The 22515-nt window shown below is 41.8% G+C and overlaps 1 long non-coding RNA gene across 2 annotated transcripts; it reads left to right on the top strand.

Moving 5' to 3' along the window:
* Positions 1–172: 172 nt before the first annotated feature.
* LOC123785841 (uncharacterized) lies at positions 173–19348 on the top strand. Of its 2 annotated transcripts, none has more exons than XR_006777782.2 (4): positions 173–707; positions 3879–4084; positions 4748–4848; positions 18241–19348. It is a non-coding gene; the product is annotated as an uncharacterized LOC123785841 (long non-coding RNA). The 2 variants fall into 2 exon arrangements; XR_015722587.1 differs by having other exon boundaries at positions 173–782.
* The last annotated feature ends 3167 nt before the right edge of the window (positions 19349–22515 follow it).

The following is a 22515-nucleotide window of genomic DNA, read 5'->3' as shown; positions in this document are numbered from 1 at the left end:
CTCCTCCAAGAACGTCACCCGACCAATCAGCGGGCGTGTTCGCCCGGCGCGAGAGCCAATCGGTGAGCTTCTGTCAGGGATGAGGCGGGAACAAATTGCTGAAAGGAGAGAAGGAAGGAGGGACGGGAAGGTTAAGGCCCTGCGTTCACTCCCGTGGAGAGATGCAGTGGCCGAGAGTAACCGACCTGGCAAGAGGGCGGGAGGGGGTGCGGACGGGGTGGGGAGGTTGAGCGGGAGGGTGGGAGGGGAGGGCGGGCGTGAGGCGGCCGGGGCAACTGGGCCCCTCAGAACGGGGAGCGAGGGGTTGGGAGAAACCGGGGAGACAAAGAGGGGCTCGCCGAGGGCCAGGTCCACACTCAGGCAGAGGACGAATGTGCGGGGAGGAGACGCCTCGCCCCAGCACAACTGTCTGTCAAGATCGGACCCCGCCTTCAGAGCAGACAGGACCCCATTTCAGAAATTCGTGCCACCTCGGCAGAGGAAAAACACCAGAAAGCGTTTCAGTCCAAATAAAGAGATTTCGTCAGAAATCTGCCCCTTGTGGAGTTGGAATCGCCCACCCGGCAGATGACGGAAGCCGGTGAGACGGGTCGTGCCTGAGCACAGCCTGTGACTCAACACTCTCCCTCGGACCACCTCCGGCAGCTAGTGCTTACTGGACGCGCACATTCAGCGGGCTCCGGGGATTCCAGGACCAAACTCCTTATGTATGTTCCAGACACGATCGTGCCGTGCCCTAGGGAATTAAAAAAAGCCAACAGTTTCTGCTCTCGAGAGCACGTGTACGTAGCCTTCAGAGTCTTCTAGAGAAAATGTCCCTCCTGCTGCTACTTAGGAAACTAATTTTGAAACAAAACAAACCGAAAGACTCCAAATATTCATTATTTTTTTTTAAGATTTTATTTTTATTTATTTGTCAGAGAGAGGCAGAGAGAGAGCACAAGCAGGGGGAGAGGGAGGCAGAGGGAGAAGCCGGCTCCTGGTTGAGTAAGGGGCCAGACGCGGAACTCGATCCCACGACCCTGGGATCATGACCTGAGCCGAAGGTAGCTGCTTAACAAACTGAGCCACCCAGGTGTCCCACCAAATATTCATTTGAAAGTGAATTTGAAACTCAGTGTAACTAACTATGGGTTTAATCTTAAAAAGTGCTCCTATCTAGAAGCCTAAAACCCTGTACATCTTTTTTTAATGCCTCTTAATATTATTATTTTGGTGATGTATACCCGATATTTGCCTCAGATATATATCAGATGCTTCTCAGTACAGGTGAAATACTATGGAATCCTAAACTTTAAGGAATATGTACATTTTATGTGTTCCTTGGCCACCCTATATAAATTGCCACATGACACCCCCCCCAACTAAGTCCCCTTCCCTGCTTAATTTTTCTTCTTAGTGCTTACCACTAAAATGTCCTACATTTTACTTATTTTTTCTGGTTATTTTCTCCCTCCCCACTAGAAAGTAAGCTCCATGACAGCAAGTCTGAAAATTTATTACTATTTCTTAAAGGACTGCAGCTAACAAGCATTGAATTACTATTGAATATTTTAAATAATTACTTGCTTTGTAAGTGAATCCATTTCTTTTTTAAAAACATGCAAATTTCCCCTGCAAAATATGATTTTCTAAACATTGATTTAGATAATATTTCAGATTATTAAGCTGTTCTCTGAATGACCAACCAACCAAATGTGGAATCCAAAGGACTTCAGTCTTAGTTAAGAAGTTTATTTTATGGATTTCTGAAAAAGATACTAATTGCATTGCTTAATATTCAGCACAACTTATTACTCAACATTCAGAGGTATTTTTTTTTAAAGATTTTATTTATTTATTTGACAGAGATAGAGACAGCCAGCGAGAGAGGGAACACAAGCAGGGGGAGTGGGAGAGGAAGAAGCAGGCTCATAGCTGAGGAGCCTGATGTGGGGCTCGATCCCATAACGTCGGGATCACGCCCTGAGCCAAAGGCAAATGCTTAACCGTTGTGCCACCCAGGCGCCCCTCAGAGGTATTTTTAAAATACCATCATGTACCATGAAAATTTCTAGATAGCTCACAGAAAAGCTGTTTAGAAAGGGAATCCAATGGGTAGAATTTTAAATGGACCTTTCTTTGCTTGCCCCAGTCATACCTCCATTTCAATAGTCACAGTAATCATTCAGATATCTGTAAACTTCCCACCCCCTTCCTGAAACCAGAAACCGGCAGATTATATTAGGCCTCATTTCCCCATTACCCAGTGTGCGTTGGCGATTTTCTTCTGCTAGATCTGAACGGTAACTTCCCTCTCTGCACAGAGGCAGCTTCCTGAATGTACTTCTGCAAGGAGGCCATTCTTTCTGATTGTGTAGGCTTTTTCTGTCTAGAGATAATTTGCCTGCTCTATGTGCATAGCAAGAAGGATGGGGTTGTGAGTCCTCCGGGTATCCTGGATAACAGCATCTAACAGTTCCCTCCACATTTTTACCAGCTGGCACCTATTCTGCTGTCCCCCACTTTGTCATTTGCCTTCCCTGCCCATGGCAAAGCCCTGTATCTGACGTTATCAACATCTACGTGGAGCATAGTATCAAGGGGGTTTACAGTAGTGGAGAAAAGCATATCTAGAGACAGGCTACCTGGATTTGAATCCCAACTTTAGCTACCCAACCTTGGGCAAGTTACTTAACTGTTTTATAATAGTACATGCTCTTATGAAGAATAAAGGAGTGAATTATGCCTGGCACATGGTTTAGGCATTCTTAGTTACAGTTATTAAGGTAGTTTATATAGTGGTTAGGGTCCAGGCTCCAGATCCAATTGGCCCGGATTCAAATCCTAGCTCTTTCACTCACCGGCTGCATGACTTTGGACCAGTTACTCTGTGCCTCAGTTTCTACAGCTAGAAAATGAAGACAATATTCTTCATGAAATTGTGAGATATAAATGGCTAATAAGTACAAAGTGCTTAACTAGTGCCTGACCTCTGATCTATAGTAATCAGTAATATATTCAGTAAATGTTACCCAAAGCCATCGTCATCAACTCATGTCTGTCTTCAAAGTTGTATCTTGTTCTCATGTTATCTTAGATTTGACCCCATCTTGCCTATTGAAGCTTGCTTGTGTTGTCCTGGAGTTACTCCAAGCTCTCTCAGACTGAATTTATGATTGTAGAGTCCTTCACTGGGGGGGGGGGTTGCTCTGAGAATGCCCTGAAAGGGCAACACACAGTGGTGTATACTAACTACTCTTGGCCTAACAAGAGATAGATTTCTTATCAGAGGTAGTCAGCAGCTGAATAGACAAATCTAGACAACAGATGTATCCATAATGGACCAGGTGTGTTGTAGATAGGATGACTGAATTCCATAGAAAATTAAACTATGGGGGGCACCTGGGTGGTGCATTCGGTTGAGCATCTGACTCTTGGTTTCGGCTCAGGTCGTGATCTTGGGGTCATGGGATCTAGTCCTGCTTAGAGCTCCACACTCAGTGGGGAGTCTGCTTGAGGATTCTCGTTCCCTCTCCCACAGCCCCTCCCCCCTCAAATAAATCTGAAAAAAAGAAAAAGGAAAGTTGAACTATGTAAGATTTAAGATTTCTTCTGACTCTAAGTTTCTATGATATATGAAAAGTAAAATAAGATGTTTCCAAAGAAAGGATTAGAAGAAATTCATATGCTTAGGTCGACAAAGTTCCTAAGTAAAGAATGGAGTACAGAAAGGGGAAAACTCAGCAGTATCTCTTTGCAGTATCATTCCAGTCTCTTAACCTTGCCTCCTTTCTCTTGAAGCTTCAATAATAGATACTTATTAACCAGTTTAGGTATGAATCATACTTTATATCATATGTGTGGAGGTATAAAACATAAACCTTACTCTCTGCCAGAGAGGACAGTCCTGGGAGCATCACTTGGCTGGGAGTCAAGAGGAGATCGAGCTACATCATGGGCGTGGAATGCCAACTCTGAGAGAGATTTGAATAAGTCACAGTTCAGCAATATGAGATCTGAATATGTCCAGGAACCAAGGTCCGAGATGCTATCAAGTGTGATGTGGCTGTTCCTGAGCAAAGGTCTCCTGCAGTCTAAGAGGGTAAGATGCAAACTAGAACAATGCTACTAGATGTAAAATCCACCATGTTTCATGGGAAGGGGGGTAGACTTCAGCAGCCTTGGCTTCAGTTTATGCCACTATGACCGTGCTCTGTCCACCTGAGTGGCCAGATCGCTGCTGTTGTACTCTGTGGAAAGATTAAGTTGGGAATGGAGGAATAAAGGAGGCTGGATATCAGAATCCTCCCATGTGTACTTTATTTTCCCCATTGAGACAGTGTGTGTGTGTGTGTGTGTGTGTGTGTGTGTGTGTGTGTAACACTCATAGAAAAGAATCCCAGGATTTTCCCTTCTGTGTATTTTTGTCTTGCTTCTTCAGTTCTTACAAAGAAACCAAATGGAAGGGATGGGGTGAGGGACTGAAATTTCCAACCCCTTAATCGATTTGTTCCCCCAGCAACCAACACCATCCCTAGGTACTTTCCAAAAGTCGTTTCATTAATATTACAAGGAAATCATCCCAGGAAAGTCCCAAGATTTGAGAAGCTCTGTGCAAGAAACTATTGTGAAGGCCAAATATATTGTTCTTACTATAAATCACAAAAAACACATTAGCATGGTAGTTGGTATGTATTAGCAAGACTAATTTCTGATCCCCAGTCTTGGGAGTGTGAGGGTACTAATATACAGCCCCTTTGGTCAGGATTGCGGCTGAGTATGCAGACTGGAGGCCATACCAACAGCAGAGGAGGACCAGCACAGTGGAGAAGAAATCACACCACATTAGTCCACTCGGTGCCTCTGGTATGCCACGTTTGTGTTTATTGTGCAATCTGACTCATGATTCTGCTCTCCACCTTCCCTTAATTTAGCCAATTCCCACCCATCCTTTATGGTCTCCCACTCCCTTCCTTTGTCTATCCCCATGATCGGAGCCCCTAGAGATAATCATCCTCTTCCGACTGTTAACAGCCCCGGAGCTACTCACCGAACATTTCCTGGTGGCTACCTAGCTTTTCTTTTATCCCTTATTTAGATTTGGGCATCTTGAAGCCAGGGACTGGATTTTATTTTATAATACTCTCAGTACCTAAAAAAGCTTTTTACTTGGCATTGTAGGGGCCCAGAGCAGGTTGCCCCAAAATACGCCACAATGGCATGTTGATTACTTCGAATTAAAGCTACTAAGAAACAGCCAGTGCAAGGACACTCTGACCTTCCTCTGTCCTGCTGAAAACGGGAAATAAATCTCCTATGTGGAAAGTACACTTCCTGTACCAGGAGGTAGAGAGATAGGGAATCCTTATCACCAGAAGTAGGGAATTTAGAGGCAAGAAGGCCATATAAACAAACCCTGTTACTTTTTACTAATTTACTACCTTGGCCCACATTCTCTTTAGAATTTCGTACTAATCGAAGCTCTTGAACATAAGTTTTCTTTTTCCTGTCTACTCCTCACAAATTTATTGTCTCTTTGACTAAAAAGTATAAAAACTGCTTGCTGCAGTCATTCCCATAGGTTTCAAGGTCTCAATTTCATTACCCTCCATGCACACATAATTAAACTTCGGGTTTTTTTTTTTTTTTTTCTCTTCTCCTGTTAATCTGTCTTATGTTCACTTAATATTTAGGCCAGATAAAAGAAACTTGAAGGGTACAGGAAAATTTGTACTCCCAGACAGCAGTTCATTTCATACAGAGTCACTGGCCTCTAACTCAACAAATGCTTTTAGGTGACAGTGACTAATAGGAAAATGGCCAGCCCCATTATTACAAAATTGTAAAATTTAATTTATATCCGAAGTTAAATCAGGCCCTTTCTCCCTCTGAAATGTAAATAAACACACTTTATTTTTTTATTTTATTTAAAATCAATTAGCCAACAGAGTACATCATTAGTTTTAGATGTTGCATTCAATAATTCATCAGTTGCGTATAACAGTCAGTGCTCATCACATCATGTGCCCTCCTCAGTGCCCATCACCCAGTTACCCCACCCCACCCCTACCTCCCCTCTAGAAACCCTCAGTTTGTTTCCTATTGTTTAGAGTCTCTCATGGTTTTTCTCCCTCTCTGATGACTTCCCAATTAGTTTTCCCTCCCTTCCCCTACAAACCTCTGCTCTGTTTCTTGTATTAGACTTATGAGTGAAACCATATGATAATTGTCTTTCTCTGATTATTTCACTCAGCATACTACTCTCCGGTTCCACTCACATTGGAACCTTTCTGATGGCTGAGTAATATTCCATTGTATCTATACACCACATCTTCTTTATTCATTCATCTGTCAATGAATATCTTGGATATCTTGGCTCTTTCCATAGTTTGGCTATTGTGGACATTGCTGCTATAAACATTGGGGTGCAGATGCCTCTTCAGATCACTACATTTGTATCTTTGGGGTAAATACCTAGTAGTGCAATTGCTGGGTCGTAGGGTAGCTCTATTTTTAACTTCTTCAGGAACCTCCATACTGTTTCCCAGAGTGGCTGCACCAGTTTGCATTCCCACCAAGAGTGTAAGAGCATTCCCTTTTCTCTGCATCCTTGCCAACATTTGTCGTTTCCTGACATGTTAATTTTAGCCATTCTGGCGGGTGTGAGGTAGTGTCTCATTGTGGTTTTGATTTGTATTTCCCTGATGCCAAGTGATGTGGAACATTTTTTCATGTGCCTCTTGGCCATTGTATGTCTTCTTTGGAGAAATGTCTGTTCATGTCTTCTGCCCATTTCTTGACTGAATTATTTGCTTTTTGGTTGTTAAGTTTGATAAGTTCTTTATAGATATTGAATACTAACCCTTTATCAGATATGTCAATTGCAAACATCTTCTCCCATTCCACAGGTTGCCTCTTAGTTTTGTTGACTGTTTCCTTTGCTCTGCAAAAGCTTTTTATCTTGAAGTCCTAATAGTTCATTTTTGCCTTTGTTTCCCTTGCCTTTGGAGACGTGTCTAGCAAGAGGTTGCTGTGGCCGCGATCAAAGAGGTTGCTGCCTGTGTTCTCCTCTAGGATTTTGATGGATTCCTGTCTCACATTTAGGTCTTTCATCCATTATGAGCATATCTTTGTGTATGGCGTAAGAAAATGGTCCAGTTTCATTCTTCTACATGTAGCTGTCCAATTTTCCCAACACCATTTGTTGAAGAGACTGTCCTTTTTCCATTGGATATTCTTTCCTGCTTTGTTGAAGATTAGTTGACCTAGAGTTGAGGGTCAATTTCTGAGTTCTTTATTCTGTTCCACTGATCTACGTGTCTGTTTTTGTGCCAGTACCATGCTGTCTTGATGGTCACAGCTTTGTAATATAGCTTGAAGTCAGGCATTGTGATGCCACCAGTTTGGGTTTTCTTTTTCATTATTCCTTTGGCTATTTGGGGTCCTTTCTGGTTCTATACAAATTTTAGGATTATTTGTTCCAGCTCTGTGAAAAATGTCAATGGTATTTTGATAGGGATTGCATTGAATGTGTATATTGCTCTGGGTAGCATAGACATTTTAACAATATTTATTCTTCCAATCCACAATCATGGAATGTTTTTCCATTTCTTTGTGTTTTCTTCAATTTCTTTCATAAGTGTTCAGTAGTTTCTAGAGTACAGATCCTTTACCTCTTTGGTTAGGTTTATTCTTAGGTATCTTATGGTTTTTGGTGCAATTGTAAATGGGATTGACTCTTTAAATTCTAATTCTTCTGTCTCATTGTTAGTATACAGAAATGCAACTGATTTCTTTTTTTTAATTTAAATTCAATTAGCCAACATATATCATTAGTTTCAGATGTAGTGTTCAATAATTCATCAGTTGTGTATAACACCCAGTGCTCATCATATTACATGCCCTCCTTAAGGCCCACCACCCAATTACCCCATCCCCCTGAAATACAGATGCTTTCTGTGCATTGATTTTATTTCCTGCCACGTTGCTGAATTCCTGTATGAGTTCTAGCAATTTTGTGGTGGAGTCTTTTGGGTTTTCCACAGAAAGTATCATGTCATCTGCGGGGGGCAGGGGAGGAAGCAGGGTGTCCTAGGGGTTGTCACTTGCTGGGCCCCTGCTTGGAGAGCAGTCGGCCCACCATGCCGTGTTCCCAGTTTATGGCCACACCTAGCTGAGAGGCCACTCTGGGGCTTGCTAATTGTAGCCGGTTTCCCCACTCTAATGCTTGGGAACTCTACAGCACTCAGGTACCCCTGTTCTTTCTGTGACCCTAGGGATCCTAAGACCACACTGTCCCACCTAGGATTCTGCCCCACTTGGCCACCCGAGTATCTTTCAGGCAGGGAAGTCCCTCACGGGAGCAGACCTCTAAGAATTCCAGTTTTGCACTCTGGGGCTCTATCACTTTCCAGGAGCCGGCTTACGGAGGCCCCCTCCCCTGCCATTGATCTTCCAATTTATCCCCTCTGATTCACGTCTCCGCACCTCCTACCTTGCAAAAAGTGGTCACTTTTCTATTTGTAGAACTGCAGCAATTCTTTTCTTAGATTTGTTTGAGTTCACAGGTACTCAGAATGATCTGATAGATAATTAGCTGAATTCAAGGGTTCAGATGAAGCGCGGGTCCCCTATTCTTTCACCATCTTCCTTCTCCCTCCTAAATACACTTTAAATTCAATTTTACATATTTGACCATGATTGTGCATGCCTGGTGTTGTATCTTGTAACCTTTTCGCGTAGGAATGAAGACCTTGGTAGGATCTGAAGTGAGTAGCTATCAGGGAGGGGCAAATTTCCCCTTACCCTCTTAGTTCAAAACATTAAAACAACATAAGACAGATTAGCAGGAGAAAACACATTTAATGTATACCTGGGGAAGCCACATAAACATAAGAGATTCCAGTCAGACAAAAAGAGGTACAGATGTCATCCTGAGCTAAGGGGAAGGGGTTAGGAGTCTAGTAATTCAAAAGAAAGGAAGTAATTCACAGGAGGATGAAACAGAGCAAATATGTGGTGCACAGATGTTTTCTGGGCCATACAGAAACACAGGGACACAGGAGTGGTAACAAACAATCTTGGCTAGGTTCCTCCCTTTCTATCACACCCAGTCCATATTATAATGTAGTTGTCTCTGGAGCAGGCTATCTAAATTCTTCTAGAAAGTGAGGATGTGAAAACGAGTAAAGGAAACCTCATTTCAAATGGAGTCTTGAAGCCCTGATGGGGTGGGGGAGGGGTGGGGAGCTCTCACACATCCTTGCAGCCTGCATAACCAGTAGGGAACAAGAAGATAAGAATTATCTTGATAAGGGAGGACATTTTCCACCTAGGTATTTATCTCCTGCTTTTAAGAAAAAGAAGAAAGATCCCTCTGCGCCCCAGCAACAACACCCTAATCACTGCTTCCAGCCAATGTGAGCCCTCCACAACCCCAAACTCTTGTTCTTCTCCAATGAACTTTTGTTCAAAACAACCCTCCCTAATTCCCTTCTAAAACCTAACAAACGCTAACCTTCCCTTTGTCTCTTTGGACTTGCCTATGGTTCACCATAGCTTGCTTGTCCTGAATTGCAATCCCTCTGCTATTTCCAAATAAAGTAAACAACCATTTTATTTGTAAGGTTGACAGGGGGAAGGTCAAAGGTTCTTCCTGCACTTTGGGGCCTTGATTGTTTTTAACTCAAAATAATCCGCATGCCAAAGCAGCACATCCTGGGGTGGCCTGTCCTGAACCTCAACAGTTTTTTCCTCTGAGGCTTTCTTAGAAGTTTCACATATTGAGGCACCTGGGTGGCTCAGTGGTTTAAGTGTCTGCCTTCAGCTCAGGTCATGATCCCAGGGTCCTGGAATCGAGTCCACATCAGGCTCCCTACTTAGCAGGGAGTCTGCTTGTCCCTCTCCCTCCCCTCCCCATGCTTTCTCTCCCTCTTTCAAATAAATAAATAAAATCTTAAAAAAAATATTTTTCCCACATATTAAAAGCTGAGCGGGTGCCTGTGGAGAGTTAGTAGCTGAGTGTGGCAAGAGATCCACCAAGGAAGGAAACAACATAAATTAGAACAAGGATAAACAAACAGAAAAGAACAAACTAAAGCCCATTACCCCACACCTCATTAGACCAGCCTCCTACTCCTGGGAATAGGTCAGTCCCATATAGTGAGTGGATAACCTTATTTTATCTGATGAAAATTACTTACCCTTTCTTTTAACAGATTTAAGTTAGACACAAAAGTGATGTTTTTCACCCATGATTACAAATTTTGAGCTAAAGAGACACATTTTGGGGTAGCAGTTTTCACTCCCCTACCTTCCTGCCTTTGAAATTTCCCCAAGAAGTTTCATCATCCAGAAGTCCAATGGGTAGACTGTTTTCACCTCATTGAACTAGACTCTTAGTCCTGACAATAGGTCAATTCAGTTAAATTCATTTCAGGAGGTCATCTTGCAGAGAGACTCCCCAAGTTAGGCCTGCATTATGCAAACAATCAGGTATTGAGTAAGAGGCATTTCTGTGGGAACAAAGAAAAGCAATGGTTAATGACTGGAGTAAGTTTTAAACCAGTTTCTGAGTTCTGAGGGTAGGTAGCCAGTTGAGAGGATTTCTAGATGTCAGCCTTGAAACATTTCTAGATGGAGTGAGGCAGACAGGGGTAATCTGACAGACTTTCCTAGTTTGCAGTTTGAATGTCTCTGGTAATTTTTCTGAGTGGCCCCCACAGCAACAGGCAACAAGGATTGTCCATACATGAGCTGTTGTGGTGATTCCCCTGAAGTTTATATATCAAGTTGTCCAACTTTAGTTTGCATGGCTTTGGGAAAAGGGCAAATTTAGTTCTTAATGATTCCAAGACAGGATAGTAGGAGAAAAATTGGAAATGTTAGTTTGGAGATTTGTAGCTAGAAGACTTTAGGATACAATCCAATTTACAATGAATAGTATTAGCTTCTAATATTCATAAAGGTGTGTTATTGAAACATAATATTTGTCTTTATAAATACTGTCATTTCTACCAAAGATAGCCAAATTAAGACTAATATGTTTGCGAAATAAGTCTACCCTGAATGAACGTGGCTTGATTATTTACATAAAGGCAGCAAGAGGAGCAATGGATCATTTGTGCTCCTTTATTTATTTATTTATTTATTTATTTATTTATTTGTTGTTGTTGTTGTTTTTAAGATTTTATTTATTTGACAGAGAGACATGGCGAGAGAGGGAACACAAGCAGGAGGAGTGGGAGAGGGAGAAGCAGGCTTCCTGCCAAGCTGGGAGCCTAACGTGGGGCTCCCTCGATCCCAGGACCCTGGGATCGTGACCTGAGCTGAAGGCAGACGCTCAACAACTGAGCCACCCAGGCGCCCCCATTTAGGCTCCTTTAAATTTGCTTGCTGGAACTTTTCATAAGGGATCTCCAGGTTGAACTCTTAACAACTTTTCAAGGTGAAGAGGTCAAGCCAAATACTTGCCATTAGTCTTGTAATACCTGTAGATTTGGGTTAATTCCTCTCTTCTTCGGGTCCCCCAAATATCCTGAGGTACTTGCACCTGCCAGAAGTAGCCTTCCTTACTCATCTGGTAAGGTTGCTGGGAACCCTGTAAGCAAGGTACCAGGCTGATAATTCCAAGGGGTTTAATTGACTCCATAAAGTCAACCTTAGTTCCTTAAAGCTGGTCACACCTGAGTCTATGCCTGTCTCTTTTAAATATGACATTCCAGTCAAAGCCTTGGTAATATAACCAGCTTCCAATTGTGTCCTGTTACAAGGAGAATAGATTCTTATTGAACTTGGGCAAATAAATATATTGCCATGAAAATATAAGCATATTCATTGAGAGTTTCTGAATTCTGGAGAGATCAGGTAGGGAGAAAAAGATGTTACAATTCTGCTTATAAAGGTATAATTGACCAAAATGCTGTAAGTCATAGTTAACGTAAGAGGAAAGTCTTCCTTCTATCTGGAAAACAGAAGATTAAAGAACCAACCATATTTTAAATAAAAAGTCATAAAAATTATAATCATCCTCATCAGTTCATTCAGTCCCATATAATTAATTCTTGTTCTTCTTAAATTCAGTTTTTTCATTAGTTTCAGAAATTTACCCGGGTGCCTGAGTGGCTCAGTCGTTAGGCGTCTGCCTTCGGCTCAGGGCGTGATCCCAGAGTCCTGGGATAGAGCCCCACATTGGGCTCCTCCGCTGGGAGCCTGCTTCTTCCTCTCCCACTCCCCCTGCTTGTGTTCCCTCTCTCACTGGCTGTCTCTGTCAAATAAATAAATAAAATCTTTAAAAAAAAAAAAAGAAATTTACCCAGTTTAAGGATATTCACATCTATTTAATTCATTTATTAATAATCATAGATTGCTTATGAAAATTTCACGAGACATTAAAGCAATTAGCCATAATTTAAGTTATTTACTTTTTGCTGACAAATTTGGTAACAAAGATAACATGAGCTTGTTTGACTTTTTAATAAACCAAAGTGGAGAAGCCTGCTTCTCCCTCTCCCACTCCTCCTGCTTGTGTTCCCTCTCTCGCTATGTCTCTCTGTCAAATAAATAAAATCTTAATGCCAAATCATACTTAATGCCAATAACTCTAAAGACATGTCTATATTTTTTTTTCAGCATCTGCGTCACACTTTTTTCCCTCTTTTTTAATTGAAGTGTAATACACAATGTTATATTAGTTTCAGGTGTACAGTATAGTGAGTCAACAATTCCATATATTACTCAGTGTTCATCACAATAAGTGTACCCTTAATCCCCATCACCTATTTCACCCCTCCCCTCATCACCTCCCCTCTGGTAACCATCAGTTTTCTGTAGTTAAGAATTTGAATTTGTCTCTTTTTTTCTGTTTGTTCATTTGTTTTATTTCTGAACTTCCACATATGAATGAAATCATATGATACTTGTCTTTGTCTGACTGACTTATTCCACCTAGTGTTATAGCCTCTAGGTCCATCCATGTCACTGCAAACGGCAAGATTTCATTGTTTTTATGACTAATAATCCATTGCATATATTGTATGTTATATAATATTCTATTGTATATATTACGTATATATCACATCTTCTTTATCCATGCATCTATGGATGGACGCTTGGGTTGCTTCCATATCTTGACTATTTTAAATAACATTGCAATAAACATAGGGGTGCATATATATTTTCGAATTAGTGTTTTCATTTTCTTTGGGTAAATACCCAGTAGTGTGATTCCTGGATCATATGGTAGTTCTATTTTTAATTTTTTGACAACCTTCCTTACTGTTTCCACAGTGGCTGCATCAGTTTACATTCCCAACGACAGTGCATGAAGGGTCCTTTTTCTCCACATCTCACCAGCACTTGTTGTTTCTTATGCTTTTGATTTTAGCTATTCTAACAGGGTGTGGTAATATCTCATGGTAGTTTTGATTTGCATTTCCCTGATGATGAGTGATGTTGAGTATCTTTTCATGTGTCCGTTGGCCATCTGTATTTCTTATATTAACTAAACCAACAAATTTATTTACTTTTTTTTTTTTTAAGATTTTATTTATTTATTCGACAGAGATAGAGACAGCCAGCGAGAGAGGGAACACAAGCAGGGGGAGTGGGAGAGGAAGAAGCAGGCTCACAGCAGGAGAGCCTGATGTGGGGCTCGATCCCAGATCGCTGGGATCACGCCCTGAGCCGAAGGCAGACGCTCAACCGCTGTGCCACCCAGGCGCCCCTAAACCAACAAATTTAAACTTAGCTTTTATTTACTGAAAATTTTCCTAGATCACATGAACTTGAAAAACAGGTTAGTTTCTATTATATTTTGAGATTTAGAAATGCTTGAATTATAAGTGCTTAATTTTAGGTCAGTTAAATAGAGCTCTCTTACAAATTAACTTTGGTAATACTATCTGGAGGTAGAAAAATCCCATATTTATAATGTATAAAACAGATTTTTATAGCTTTCCATTTTAAAATTTAAGCTATGAATCAGGTGTAACAATACAAAAGTCACTAGTTTGTAAGTTAAGTTTATCTGCTTGGATAGCTAAAGCTTTTTACTTGTAATATTTGTGGAGAAGGCACATGATTTATATTTGTCCTTGACAAGTAATCTTATAGAAGCCGTGGAGCACTTCGTATTTTTTAAAAGGTCCCCAGCCCCCCATTTAGTCTTAGGACTGGCATTGTTTTAGATACCTCCTGGGGTGTTTATATTTCAAATACAAGGTAAGATTCATATCTTGAAAGGACAGAGAAAGAATGTTAAGTTCCTCTAAGAAGAACTTCGGTTTTTTAAGGCCAATAATTTTACAAGCCTTATGAGAAAAATAGGGGAAGTTTTAGGACTGGTAAAAAGAAATAAGATGGACTTCTCATTGCCTCTAGAGCTGCATTTTTTAAATTTAGTAAATATTTGTAATATAAGGATAATTGGTCTCCATGTTTTTTCCCCAAAGACTTGAGTTGGAGCATAAATGATCACAAGGGGTTGATACGCCCATTCAGTTACATTAGCTCCAATTTGCTTTATTTTTCTGGATTGTAAAAAAGAAAAACACAGGCCCAAAATGGTGTTACATAGGTTAAGGCTCCAAGTCAGTAAACCAAGGTTTAATACCTAACCTGACTGCAGATTCAACCTCCCAGAATCTTTAACCAGTCAACATGGGAATTCCCTGGTCAGCACTAGGAAGTCTACTTAGGAGGGTGACCTTGCCTAATACAATGGATTCTTTTCCACTCCCTCTCTCCCTTTAAAAACTTTTTTCCTTGTCTGTAGTCCTTTGGAATTCCCCTCTATTTGCTAGATGGGATGTTGCCTGATTCATGAATTGATTAAATAAAGCCAATTACACCTTCAGAAATTTCCTTAGTTGAATTTTGTTTAATTAACAGATTTGGTGGCAGTGATGGGATCCAAAGTGAACTTCTTTTTATTTTTTTAAAAAAGATTTTATTTATTTATTTGACGGAGAGGGAGACAGCCAGTGAGAGAGGGAACACAGGCAGGAGGAGTGGGAGAGGAAGAAGCAGGCTCCCAGCGGAGGAGCCCATGTGGGGCTTGATCCCAAGACTCCGGGATCACACCCTGAGCCGAAGGCAGACGCTTAATGACTGCGCCACTCAGGCGCCCCCCAAAGTGGACTTCTGGCAGCATTCGGGGACAAGAAGAAAAGCAGGTGTGGTACCCACAAACACTGAGTTCACTCTTTCTCATATTTCCAAGGGCTATAGGTAAGTTCCTCTTGGTTCTGAGCTCCGCTCTTCGTGCGTTTGAGCTCCCTGTCTAATTGGCTTTCCTTTACAGGGCAGGTCAGCTTGAGTGGACACGGCTATGCCTGGAGCCAAGCGAGCTGGCATATTTGCCTGGAGCCCAGCTGAGCTCACTACTCTGCCCATGGAGCTGACAGTTCTGCCTGGAGCTCAGTGGAGCTAGCGGTTGTGCTTGTATCCTGACTGAGCTGGCGGAAAGGTCTGCCGGGGCCATGGCCCTAGCCTTTCAGACCATAGAGCCCCAGGGGAAAAACCTCAGCAAGGTTCCATGGGAATTGATGGTATGCGCATGGGGCCTGCTTGTGGTCAAGATGAAGTAACATCTCTTGGGAACTGCCAATACTTTAAAGTGCACATATTTGTCTTGTTTTATGGAGATAAAGGCTACTGCTAGCGGGGATCTCAGAGGCCAAAAAGGCCACAAAAATTGGTGGGCATGGGTCAAGCATTTAAAGGCTGCTAGAGCTCTGGCCACCTGAAGAAGATTCCCGTGATAGGATCAGCGGGTCACAGAACGGGTTAGATTGACACTAGGTCACCTGCCAACCTCAAGAAAATGTCAAGGCAATGAGGTACACTGTCAAACACTCACAATCCCCAATCCAGGGGCAGTTTCCTTTTAAGTATTACTTCGGCTCTAAGAAACCCAAAGGCTTAGCTAATGGGATCCTTAAATCCTAGAGTCAAGTGTGCCATCTTTCAGCATATTTTATGTCTAAGAACTGTAGTCCCGGAAGTTGTAGATATGCAGTAAAAACAGCAAATCTTACTAAGCTGGTTTTGTGTCCTGAGGAACTTCGGTCAGTAACCGTCAGGTTGAGGACCCCAAAATAAGCGTGGACAAAAATATCGGTTAACTCCATTTGCGGCCAAGGTCCTGCCAAAGTGCTGCCAGCCCTTAGGAGAATTACAACAGAGAAGCACAATGGCCCTGATGGGGGAAGGTTCCAATTAGATACAATCATTTAAGAAGTGCACTTGAAAGCAAGGTTCCCAAGTTAAGCAAAATGGGACACCTGTTTTAATTGGCAAGCAGAAGCCTCCAAAAGGTTTTCAAAATTCCAAAGTCATTTCATCAAATGACTCTCATTGCAAAAGGCTAATGAAAAATTAGGCTGTACAAGGTACTTAAAACAAAAGAGGGTATGACTGATACAACTCCTACTGCTTCTCTCTCTCCTTTTTAGAGTGCTCATTCTTCTAATCCTCTGTCTAAATTGTTTTTCCACTGTAAACAGACTACACAACCATGACCAAAAGTCCGCCAAGTGAATGGCCTTAAAGACACCCCCATCTCCCTCTTCAAAGGAAAGTCCCCATATAGGTCCCTCCCAGAGTGGTCACAGCTGAGGGATTTTCTGCAACACTGCTATGTTATTTCCTTAAACAGCCAGAGAGAAACTGGTAAATACCACAGCCTGCAGAGGGGACCCCAAAAACACTGGCAGAAGCCAGCAAAGGGTGAAATTCCTGATCAGAATCGGCTCTTACGAATCTCTATCCGTGGTGCCCAGTCAAGAGAAGACAATAAAATTCCACATTGTCCCTTCCTTCCAAATCCAGACCTCTGACTACTGATCCCTTCTCTCCCAGGCAAAGCTACTGTCTTCTTGCTTGACTCATTTTCATAATGGGGCCTGGCTTTCCGCCTGCCTGGGACATGCAGGTTGCTGGTTCTCTCTTTCGGCTCTCATTGGGAGCAACTCTGGATTTGGGGAAAGTGATAAATATCCTTCCCTCCCTGTTTGAGGACCCCTCCTACACCAAAGGCGAGTTATTCAATACTGCCAAAAATATCTAATGTTAAAACATTTGGATCTGTTAGTAAACATGTTTAGGATTTATTAAATATTGTACAATGGCAGGGGGCACCTGGCTGGCTTAGTTGGGAAAGAACGTGAGACTCTTGATCTTGGGATTGTGAGTTCGAGCCCCATGTTGGGCGTAGAGATTACTTAAAAATAAAATCTTAAAAAAGAAAAAGATTGTCTTATGAAAAAGTACATTTCCAAAAATTGTGAAATATATTCATCAGTACACCAACTTAAAAAAATACTGGTGCAACAAAGTTCATCATTGCTTACTTACTAGCTTTCACTAGAAATTAAGGTTTCTAAGAGCTAACAAATTCCAATAAGGGAAACAACACTCCATGAAAAAGAAGTAAGATGTGTGTTTTTGGTTAAAATAAAAAAGAGGTATGGGAATACATGTTAGTTGGGGGAGAAGAAAGTAATTCTGTCCTGAAGTGAGGCTGGCTATTTAAACCACAGGACAACATCTGAATGTAAAAAAGAATGTTGCAAAAGATTTGTGAGAAAGGAATCGTTGTTGGAAAGAAATTTTATGGGTGGTCAGGACTGATTAAGATTAAAATGAGTACGTTTTAATATCAAAAATAAGTTGGTACAAAATTAAAATTTGGTTTTCTCTCTCTTAATAGGACAAAGGTTTTTTTTTTCTTTTTTTTTTTTTTAGACTTTTGGTCTACTTAAGTGTTTTTGACCTAGAACATTCCAAAAGATTTGCTGAACTAAGGGGGCTCATTTGGTATGTTAAATTATATAGGAAACATTGCCAAATAAGAAATAATACTAAGTTTTCTTTATATTGTATTTGTAAGATTTGGGCAGAAGTGACAAGTCCATTCTGCTTCTACAAACAATGGCCCCTCACTGCCAAACTTTTGCCATCCTGATGTCCTTGTAACATAGGAACAGCCCGCTCCTGAATCTGAGAAACTGAACAATGACTGTAAATTAAACAGTCAGGGCTATGGGAAAACCAAGACAGCTGCTTGCTTCTTTCCAGGACCCTGGCAAATCCCATTTTTTGGGTTTTGCATTACTGTACTCACCATAAGGCATTTAAGATGCCTCAAATTATAAATAGACATTGGTGGGGAGACTTTTATAATATGGCAAGAACAGTCTACAAGCAATGTCTGACTTGTCAGGTCCAGAATCCTAAAAAAATATGTTTTGTTTCCAGAGGCCTCAGACGTCTTCCCTTTGGACCCTTTGAACACCTACAGCCAGACTTCATTCAACTGCCACTTCATATGGGTGACAAATATGCTCCTGCTGCTGTTTGTATGTTTTTCCAGATAGGTTGAAGACCTTCCCCACGGCAAGTCTGTTGCCTTTAAAATGGGTAAAAAAATCACAAGTTTAAAAAAATGTACTTCCCACTTGGGGTACACCTCTATAATCTGTGGTGACTGGGGCACCCACTTCGCTGGGCAAATCACATGAGCCTTAACAAAAACCTTACAAACTTCTTAAAATTCTACCAGCATACTACTTTCTGCTGACCTTCATTGTCTCGTGAAAGCATGACCAGCTACTGTAAGTCTCTAACGTCTATCATCCACAGGTTAAAGAAGGTTCCCTGGATTCCAATTCAAAGGATTCTGTTGGTCATAGTTTGGAGCCCGATGATTAGGTATTCTGAAAATGTTATCAAAGAAAGACAGCCCTTGAGCCCCATTGAAAGGGACTTTACCAAGTGCTCCTACTGACCAGTACTGCTGCAAAACTAGAAGACGTTGAGCCTTGGGTACACACTTCACAGCTGAGGGAGGTTCCCCCGACCCCTGGAGATCTCCGAATCAAATTGGCAAGAAAGAGAGAGTAGCTGGCATCAAGGTAAATTGCTTCTGCCCAAGACAACGGATCAAGACTTCATACTTGAACTAAACCTGAAACCCTTTCTCCTTTTCCTTTCCTTGACTCTGGCATTGGCCTGGAAGGATAACGCTCTCATTTGTATCTCCCAGGCCATAGCTAAAGGGGTGACCTTTGGAATTGAAAGCAACCTTTTACTTCAGGGTAGGAGAAAAATCTAACTACACTTCTAAATGTTTACAAGCGAAATAAGACATCTCATTGGTCAGTTCCGCTAAATTTACATTGTGGAGTTAGAAAGGAACCACCAGGACAGTTTTAGTCCTTTTGGCAGATCCCTACTTCCTTGGTTAGGGATAAATGTAAATTAAGGCTATGATCCAGAACTTTTCCTTAATTCTTAAAGGAATTGCAAAGTCTGCTGCTAAAGCAATAGTGACCATTTTTCCCCTTCTTTTTAGATACTTACAGTTCCCAGGACCACAGTTCTTATACGTAAAATAAACAGGTGTGCCAAAAGATGATACATTTAATTGTTTGACTCTTAATGATGGGGTTTTGGAATATAGGTGAGGTTCGGTGGGGTGGAGTCCAGAGTCAACGACCAAGAAAGAATTCTTGAGATGTCTTTGGTGCAAAAAGGTGGTTTTATTAAAGCACGGGGACAGGACCATGGGCAGAAAGAGGGGCTGCACCGGGTGGTGAGTGTGAGGGGTGGCGGATCATATACTATGGGGTTGGGGGAGGTAAGGAAAAGCGAGGTTTTCAAAAGGATTCTCATATGTTAAAGAAGAGTCAAAGGATACTGGAGGTCTTGCCATTGTCAAGTTAAGGTTGTTCTTCCTGCTAGCAAGGCATTAACATGAAGATAGTTGGGAGCTTCCTGGAGGAACATTACACTCTGCCCGCTTCAAGTATCTGTTAGTGGGCTGCAGGTTATAAGGACGTTAGATTGTATCTACATCTCCTTCTGGAAGCTAGGTTATTGATAGAAATGCTTTGTTCTTATAGATTGCTAAGACATTTGTAAGGAAGACTCATGTCTTACAGGATTGTGATCTCTATAAATTAACTATCTGGGTTTTCTTTCCTTAACTTTAGGGCAGCCAGGAGTGTTTGAAGAATGTCACATATATCCCATGAAGGGCGGGTGTCAGCTTCTGCTTTGTCCTCAGTTTGCCTTCTGCTTCCTCATCATTAAGAAGGAGGAATTTATGTTGGATGTGGAGTTTTAATTTTTGTTCCAATTTCTGTCTTTTTCATCTTGGAAAAAGGATTATTCCGCGGATTCCTATGGGAAAAGGCTGTTACATTCTTTCGTATCCATTTTTGAATCTGGTCTTTGCATCGATGCCGTTAAGACAATTCTTTAGGATGAGAGCCCTGTTAAATGTTTCAAACATGGAAGTTTCTTTGATTCAGAAGATCCATTGTCCTGCCATGGATGAGTAGGATCTATTCATCTCAATAGTGAGTTAAACCTAAGCCTTCTTATGGCTTAACCAAGGACACAACAGGCATCCCACAAGAAAGTGTAAAATATGCCACCCTCACAAGATCTAGAGAGTTCATTTCCAAAGAGAGACTATAAAAGTAAAGGCCTTTGTTGCTTATTTTTATGACCAGTGAAAATACTCTCTCTGGTCTTCACCATCTGGAGGTCTGGAGGGTGCACTTCCTGGGGTGTACCTGGTGGCCAGTTGAATAGACTGGGGTTCCAAGGCATGCTCTTGGGCTGGGGTCCCAGAACATAAAGGGTCTTTGTTATCTCAAACTTTGTTGCTTGTTGGTGCTGGAAAAGTCCCATTTCAGTAGCACCTGCCTGGTGTCACAGATTAGTGATCTGTGACTGGAGGTGTTCATGTTCCCGTGGGAGACTAGCGACACTGTTTTCACGACACCATCCTTATTGCCTGTGTAACAACAAAGGTCTTTGCTATCATAGTCTATTTTGGGGAGTGAGGTGTTTGGATCACGGGGCTATACTGTCTGCAACCACTGCAGAGACATCTCTTACATCCATGGTAAAGGTTTATTCTAAGCTTGGGAAATTAGCTCCAGGACTTCCCATAAAAAGGCTTATTGGATTGTGTCACTATTGGAATAAATATACTAATGGAGATCCTACTCATTAATGGCCAGAAGATGGGTCTTTTTAGTTGGAAAAAATTCTATATTTGGGAAAATTTTTAAAGAGCTCTCATTCCAAGCAGCTGCCCTTCTGGTATTTACGGGAGGATCGAATTTAAAGGAAAACACAATACAATTTGAACAGCTAGCCTCAAGGAATCAATAAAATGAAAAGAGTCAAAAGTCAGACTTAGAACAGAAATTTAAAAACCAATCTGACATAAATCTCCTTTTGCTGTCTTTTATCCCCCACTTTCTGTCCCAGACCCTCTAGATATTTTGGATCTGGGCCCCTTGTCTAAACTTTTCACAAAACCCAGCCCCATCTCCTCAGCCAATTTCCTTAAATCCTGAGACTCCACTTTCCCCAGAAAAAAAACCTTTAACAACCAGCTGCCTGTTATAATTTCCCTTTCTTCATGAGATTTGCAGAGAGCACTTCTGCCTGATCTCCAGGCCCAGGTAATACAGGTTCCTTACGTAAATACTGAATGTCAGGAAGTGAATTTAGCACAAGTGCCCAGGAAGAGCAACAGGGCTTGTTTTGCTAGCCCTTAGAATTCAACTCCTACCTTCCAGGGCTCTGTAATCAAGCTCTGCCTGGGTCAGGCATTCCTGTGCCAAGTCCATTCTGGACCCCGAGAGCAAAGAATTCAGGTCCTCAGGACAGCAGCAGATCTTTTAAATTCGAAAACCCCTTTACCTCTGCTCTCGGAGTGATGTGAAAATGTTTGGGAATGAACAGTCAAGAAAGAATTCTTAAGGTGTCCTTGGTGCAAAAACGGTGGTTTTATTAAAGCACAGGAATAGGACCCATGGGCAGAAAGAGCTGCACTGGGGTCACGAGGAGTGGCTGATTATGTGCTTTCAAGTTGGGAGGGGGTTAGGGATAGCGTAAGTCTCTAAGGAATCGCAAGGTTTCCAGCATCTTGAGCGCCTAGCTGTTGTTAGGAAAAGGTCATTTACTACTGTCTAGTAAAGCCTTAGCCCTGAAACCCTTCAGAATGTGTATCAGTGGGCCATATGCTTGGAGGATGATTGGTAACATGTATCTTGGGGTGGGGGGTAGAGATAAAGGAAGTTCCAAAGGGATTTTCATATGTTAAAGAAGACTTATAGGATCCTGGAGTTCAGGCTAATATTAAGCTAAGGTTGCCTTTTGCCCACATCAAAGTATTAATGTCAAGGCAGTTGAGTTCCTAGAGGAACGTCATTCTGCCTGTCTCAAGGACTTGTCAATGGGCTATAAGTTGTAAGGAAATTTAATTTTGTTCTTTTGCCTTTGTTCTCCACATCAGGAGGGTCCTACCAAATTTAGATAGGAATTAGAAATATCAGTGGTTATTTACCACCCCACTCACAGAGACCTAGACCGGCTATGAAGGGGTGTTCTTCCTACGCATGATTATATGATGGTTAGGAGACAAGCTAGATGGTCCCTGGAGAAATCCCCCTCACAGAGGAAACAGATGGCCTGAGCCTTTCCCAGGCCCTCCTGCACATGACCAGG

The sequence above is a fragment of the Ursus americanus genome, chromosome 2 (assembly GCF_024610735.1).
Source record: "Ursus americanus isolate L20-20 chromosome 2, mUrsAme1.1.p, whole genome shotgun sequence".
Taxonomy (NCBI): Eukaryota; Metazoa; Chordata; class Mammalia; order Carnivora; family Ursidae; genus Ursus; species Ursus americanus.
Note: the sequence above shows the minus strand (reverse complement) of the source record. Positions and strands in the feature narration are given on the sequence as shown.